Here is a 7,375-nt window from a genome sequence, read left to right as displayed (position 1 = left end):
TTTTTCCTATTACAGGGTTGCAAGAACACCTGCACTTGGCTGACTTTCCCTTCTCCTAAAGATACAGGATCAGTCTCAGGGATTGAACCTGGCAACCCTACTGTAATGTCCTTTCCTGGGAAAGTGGCCTATAAATATAAACAAATGCAATATAAATGATACCACTGGAACCTAAGGGTCAACTGCACCAGTCTGGTTGGCAGGATATAGACCATCATATTTAGGAATGGGATCTAATGACAATTTTGTCACTGTGTATTGCATTTTATATTTCTGAATACCTTAGTGTTTGAGGAATGAGATGTTTCATGACAATAAAACTGTGACAATACAAAATATCCAAATATAAAAATGTGCTTTCTGAGTTTTAAAGAAGTGAGGATTTTTAAGTGCATATTTTAAAAATACTTTTGGCAAAACATGACGTTATATCTTATGGAAATGTCATTACTCACGGGCCTGATGACATAATACAAACCCTTTGTGAGCTCAGCATGGTGAATTACCTGGGGGGTTTTTACATCAAGCTATGGAGGGCAAAGTACAGCCCAACAGTGAACCCTCTATTCAGCACTGGTCAGGCCTCACCTTGAACACTGCATCCAGTTCTGGTCTCCGCACTTCAAGAAGGATGCAGACAAACTGGAATGGGTTCAGAGGAGGGCAACAAGGATGATCAGGGGACTGGAAACAAAGCCCTATGAGGAGAGACTGAAAGAACTGGGCATGTTTAGCCTGGAGAAGAGAAGACTGAGGGGAGATATGATAGCACTCTTCAAGTACATGAAAAGTTGTCACATAGAGGAGGGCCGGGATCTCTTCTCGATCGTCCCAGAGTGCAGGACAAGGAATAATGGGCTCAAGTTGCAGGAAGCCAGATTTCGACTGGACATCAGGAAAAACTTCCTAACTGTTAGAGCCATATGACAATGGAACCAATTACCTAGAGAGGTAGTGGGCTCTCCGACACTGGAGGCATTCAAGAGGCAGCCGGACAGCCGTCAGGAATGCTTTGATTTGGATTCCTGCATTGAGCAGGGGGTTGGACTCGATGGTCTTATAGGCCCCTTCCAACTCTACTATTCCATGATTCTATGAACAAATTGAAATAGATTCTTTTCTACTTAATGCATACCCATCGTCCTGCCCAACCCCAACACAATCCAGAGCCTGAGGAAAAGCCATCACGATAACATATCTAAGTCACTGAAGATGTTAATTAGCATGGATGACTGTGTATCAATTAACCTGTAGCTGTTTCTGCAGCATCTTCTTAGTCACCAAGGGTATAGAGCTGGAGGAGTTCCAATATTTTAAAGAGGTAAATGGGAAAATTCCCTAACTCTGGCTTCTCCTGTTACAGCAAGCCTTTAACGCTAAAGACTGGACCTTAGTAGTTCTTGAAACTTCATTAGTATTTGTTAAATTTATGAATCCTCTATGCAGACACCTGAACCAGTTTAGATTCTGCAATTGGCAATTTTGCTCCTCACAGAGTAGAGGAATAGGATGCATTTCTAGCTCCTCATCCCATGCAGCAATATAAAAACTTGTAATTGGTTTGGAATGAAGGCGAAGTAAGAATCATTGGCATCAGGGGTAGTAAAAATGACAAGCTCATGTCTGGCTAACTAGACCCTTGGTGATCTTCAGCAGACCCCCTTTACCACCATTCATGGTCTGCCCTGAAATCCAGCTCCTCTTTCTATAATTTGCAACTGTCCATCACTGGCCATGATTTTTGTTATTGCTGAGGAGTGGAGTCATGCTTGCTCTCATTGATTAATCAATAGCCTTAATTGAGTTGCAGCTCTTTAATGGATAGCCCACTGGCTCTGGTTTTTTAATCCTGTTGCACACATTGACCCAAGTCACTCACCTGAGGAAAACTGCTTATGCAGCAGAGTAGGCCATCAGGATTGTGACGGTCGGTCATGGGCTTCAGTCCAAGTTCATAAGCAGAAAACCAGTCTTGGGCTGATTTTTTTCTGAGGGAAGGGATAAAATCTGTTGTTGTAAGAGGAAGAAGAATGAAAGGAGGGGATTCTTTGGCTTGGTCTTGAAGATTTTCCTTTTGAACACCAGCTTCTACTGCTGACAATATTGTTTTTTAAGGTTTGGACCCTTGTATTAGGTAACTAGCAGAGCAGTTCGGTGAGAGTTGGAGAAAAAGTCTCATGATTTTAATGTTATGCTCCTTATACCATCAAAATCAGGCAGGGCTTTCATAGCCCTGTACCTTTGAGGACACGATTTCCAATCCTGCACTGCTTACTTTGATGTTGACTAATGCACATGACATCAGAGGTGGCTAACCCGATACAAAAAAATCTATTCTAAAAAGCCATCAGGTGACCCCGAAACAGAAATTCTCCCCAGAATCACAATGGCACGATTGTCAAGCCACGTAATCTTATTTTTCCCTTCTATAGTCCAGCACAGAGCCACTTGTTTCTGCTGCTTTGTCTTTGCAGAACATAAGCTCTGAATGGGAAGTTTTAATTTCTGAGTATGCAGGAATCTCTGGCTTACACTGTTTGACACAAGATCCTCCTTTTCTTAGGCTTTTGCAATACTTCAGTACATTGTGTTGCGTATTTCAAATTATTTCTGATTAGGTTACTATTTACCTAAAGTGACAAAGCATACTTGCATTAGTACATAACCCTATTCAACACAAATGGAACTAGGGCTGGATCTAATGTTACATTTTCTAATATAGTCATTGAAATTTATGCGACAAAAAATGTAAAATGTGTTTCCCTTCAAGTATTTGACTTTTTAAATGTGTCTTTCTAGAAGAACAAGTCATTTTGAGATTACAATCCCCACAGCAGTCATGGAGGTTAATACCAATATAGGAAAAAGCTTAATGAAAACTGGTCTACAGCTATCTTTCCATGCTTCTTAATGAAGACTTCTGTACATCCCCAAAAGTTCCATACTTTGTATTGTAAAAGTGTTGTATTGGTTTGTGTAGCTATGTATATCTGTGTAAATTTAGTCATTTTATGTTTGTACCATCTGAAACATTTCATTTATGATAAAATATGCAGCATTTAAATGAAAAGAGCAAACACTTTCTCCATTAATGAGCTGTTGTTATGGCTAGCTCCCCAGGAAACTAATTAATACACCTCTTTGGATACATCTGGCCAGCACCTGGCCAGAAATACCTTTAGTGGAAATGCAGTTCCTTGCAATGTGATTTACTCCTCCATTATCCTTATTGGGACAAACTCCTTTGCTACAATAAAACACAGACTGCAATGAGAACTTGAATCTGACCATTTGTCCTAGATAGCACATGTAGTCTGGAGCTTGGCTATTTCTAACAGTTGTCAAAGTGGGCGCTTGCTGAGGCTCAGAAGCCAGTAAGTGGGCCCACCAACCCAAATGCTCAACATTTGTCACTTGAACATCTTTCCAGCAAGTCAGAGGCAGCACATGTTTCTCAACCTTCCCAAGGACTTGGTCGAACAAGAGGTGCCACACAACACAAGCTTTTCTGCAATGCCCAGAGGATTTCGAAGGGGGGATGTCCTCTCAATGCATTGTGCCTCTTAGAATGTAAGAAGCAGAATGAATTTATTTCATCTGTTTCTCACCTTCCCATGATGTTTTGATACACAGAAGATGCTCCTCCAGGTACCTCTGCCATGTACAGACAGGAATCTAGGGGAGTATGAGAACAGAGGACCAGGTGAGTATTAGTGTGCTTCCAGATTATCAGTATTTTGTGGGAGGGATTTAAGCACATATTAGGAACTTTAGGTATGCCCAATTTGAATGGATTAAAGCACTCTGTTGCCTTAGCACAACAACCCCATTTAAAAAAGAATTTGCCTTTTTGTGGTTAGGAAAATGGTGGGAAACACACTAAAAGACGAATGAATGATTAATGGGAAGACGTATAAACACCCTGAAAGCAGTCGAGATGAATGGTCATTGTGATATAATGGCTCTGCAAAAAAGTCAGAATGTAGGCTCAGTAAAGACCAGATATAACCTCACCTCTGCATACATTTTGTGCAAGCAATCAGGATGAATGTCCAACAACAGCTGATCTGAAGGATACCTTACTGGGTGGAGCTAAGAAGAAAGAGATCAAGACAGGTAGCAGGAAGGCTGAAGGAGGCAGAGCAGAGGAGCAGGAACCCATGAGAAAGACTACAGAGGTGAAGGATTTAGGAACATGGGATCAATGAAGGAAAAAACAGTAAAAAAAAGTTGTGCAGGGACTAGGGACAGGAGGGGTCCTATGCTGCTGGTGGGAAGGGTTGGTAGATGAGTGAGTCAGTCGTGGGCCAGGAAAGTCAAGAACGTGGAAGAATGGGCTGAATACAGTTTTGAAGTAAAGGTTTGTCCACAAGTCTCTGCCAGATTCATTTAGTTTATTTGTATGCCACTGTGCCATACTAAACTGCCCAAGGCAGCTCACAATAAACGTTAACATTTGAAAGAAAAAAAACCCACAACAGTTTGTTATAAAACATACAGTATCAATAAATTCTAGTAAGACAAATGTAGGATAAATTCAACATTACAAAGAAATAATGAAGAGTTAATACATGAAAAGGCAGTTAAAATCAAAGTTAAGAGATGAAAGATAAAGCTAACCCACACTCTGACTGGTAATCTTGCTGCTCTCCAAGAAGTTGCTGAGGAGGGCAATCTTTTCGCAGCTTGCCCTAGATGTTGCAGCCGCTAGTGCACTCCAAGGGGCCACACCAGTCTGGCATAAGTACAGCACAGAACGGGTGGGGTTCCTTCACCAGATTAGATGGTTTACAGCTGGTTCCCCCATAGGGGACTGACAGCAGCAAAAAGGTGGTGCTGGGAAGGGTAACGATGCCAAGTCCTCTTCCCCAGCCCCCCCAGGTGTACCAGCTGCTAGTGCTGGTCTTACTGCACTGCGGTAGAGCTGCTTTGCTACTTGAATACTGAGAAGTACAAGACATGTGCACATCGAGGTTAGACGTCACATCTGTGAATTGCAGAACCACTGGCAGAATCTTGCTCTTCACATGCCTTCTCTCAGAGGCAGATATGAATATTGGTACTTCTGTTGCTTGACATTTGCACACATCTTCAGACATACGTGTTGCTCAGGAAAGCACAGTGCATTCTTTAAAAGTACTGTGAAAAGCAACCCAGTGGCCTGCACCTACAGGAACTTGGGGCTCAGTTATTAACCTACTGTGGGACTGAGGCACCTATGAAGGGGGATTCCAGACCCATTTTGTGATCCCTGACAAAAGCAGCCCAGGGTCCTCTTTTGTCATCTGCTCAGTGAGATTTCCTCTGTGCCAAGAGAACTTTGTCTCATACGGCTTTGAAGGAGATCCTCCTTAGTGATGGGGCCAAGGGGCAGGACTAATTGGAGTGCTGGCATTTACGGGCTGCTGCCTGTTACTGGAGACAGAGCTAGATGCCATGGATTAGCCAGGTGCCCCGGAGACCCAGCTGAGTATTGTGCTGTCTCTACCCCCTCCCTGCTCGGCTGTCAAGCTGGTGTTACTGTAATGAGCTGGAGAAGAGTGAGCTGGACTGTTTCGGTGCTTCTCACTCTCTTTGACTCAGATGGGCATGGCTGAGCTATAGCATTTCCTAGCAGACATTGATATAATTAGTGCCAGGGGGCAGCTGAGGTGGTCTAGCCCTACTAATGAGTAGAGCCTTAGGCCCTTTCATTTCTTTCCTGACTCTAGGATCTGGGTACACAAAGAAGCTTGGCTTGAATAGGCGACAGCAAGGAAACAGAGCCAGTCATATTAAAACAACAACCCACTGATCCTGTGGAGGGGTTGTGGAAAGGTGCACCCTACACAGAAAGGCAGACAGGGCTGGAAGGCTTGAAAGACACCAAAGGCCATATATTCCAGCCTTTGCCAACCTGGTGCACCATCCCTGATGGGAGTTGTAGTCCAAAACATCTAGAGGGCACTGGGTTGACAAACGCTGATCTATTCCAACAGCCTGCAGTGAGGAAGTATTCTGAAAATACTGGGAGGAAAGGCGGGATATAAATAAAATAATAAATAAATAAATAAAAATATATCCATATAATGCAGATTCATTATATATCCATATAATGCAGGAGTGAGGATTTTTTTTCAGCCTGAGGGCTGCACTGCCACTTAGCCAACCCTCACAGGTGTGTGTATAGGACTGCATGTTGTGATGTCTTTGTGGCCAAGACGATGGAGGCCAGGCAGTCTGGGATGGCCACTTGTAGCAGTACCAACTGTCAAGAATAGCTAAGTTTGGTCAAGCTAAAATGGCTCAACCAGAAGGAATTCTGGGGGGCTTTGTTGCAAATACCTCTGGGATACTCTGCTGGGGAAACCCAAGTGTTTTAGTGCCAGACAGCTGCAAATTGTTAATGGCAAGAAGATGCAGCTGAGTCCTATTGTTATCTCTTATCTGCTTCCTAAGATCAAAGTCAGGAGTTTGGGTATTGCAGATCAGGGACCGCTTGGTGTGACTGTCTAGCCCTCCTTATCTTCAAAGAAGATGATCATGGAAGGGGCGCCTAGGATGGCTATTTGGCCCCCTCCCTGTTGCCAGGTAAACCCCATAAAATGAAGGTGATCCTTCAGCTACTTGTTCCCTATTCCATCTACCTTGAATCACCTGAAGATGCTTGTAAGCCATTGGGAACCAGGCTTTCAACTTGAAGTATTAGCAAGAATAGGCAAGTCTTGTTATTTTCTTTTTGTCTGTTTTGAATCTCTCACAGTGTTATGTAAATGTTCCTCTTACTCAGCCCTGTTTAGGGTAATTGGCTTTAAAGGAAAGTAATGTTGCTTTCTTTTTTATATGTACCTTTTTTCTTTTAAATAAACTACCTTTTCTTAATGGTGTGTATTGCTTGGAGTTCAGGACTCTAAATCCAGTCCTTGACCACACGCTACTGACTACTGTTGATTAATTTAGGTTAATGCTCCAGAGCAATGAGTTTAACAATAGGTCTGCTCTAGGATTGAAATTAGTGCTCTGAGTTCCCCTTACTCAGTGGGCTAGAAAGGGGTGATGGCAGTCTACTTTCTACGGGTGGCGTTAGGAAACTAACCCTGGGAAGGTGAGTGTTTGCCCGGGAAGCAGTGGTCCAGGGAATTGTGACTGTTCTTGGAAGCAAAGACACCCCCTTGGGGTTGCTGAGGTCAAAGGACCCCAGGGGGCAATATTTGACACCAACAGCTTAGAGTTAAATTAGACATGATGTTAGAAAGCATGTCAGAGTAGTTTTCAATTAAATGATAGGTGTGCTTGCTCCCCGTTTTCATTGGGCTGCAGTACAGGTGGAGGTGAGGTTTAACCCCTTCCTCAGGTGTGATTCTGCAGATTACTCTTCCTGTCTGCACTGATATTA

Source organism: Rhineura floridana, chromosome 6 (assembly GCF_030035675.1).
Source record: "Rhineura floridana isolate rRhiFlo1 chromosome 6, rRhiFlo1.hap2, whole genome shotgun sequence".
Lineage (NCBI taxonomy): Eukaryota > Metazoa > Chordata > Lepidosauria > Squamata > Rhineuridae > Rhineura > Rhineura floridana.
The sequence above is the reverse complement of the archived record's forward strand: the minus strand, read 5'-3'. Positions refer to the sequence as shown.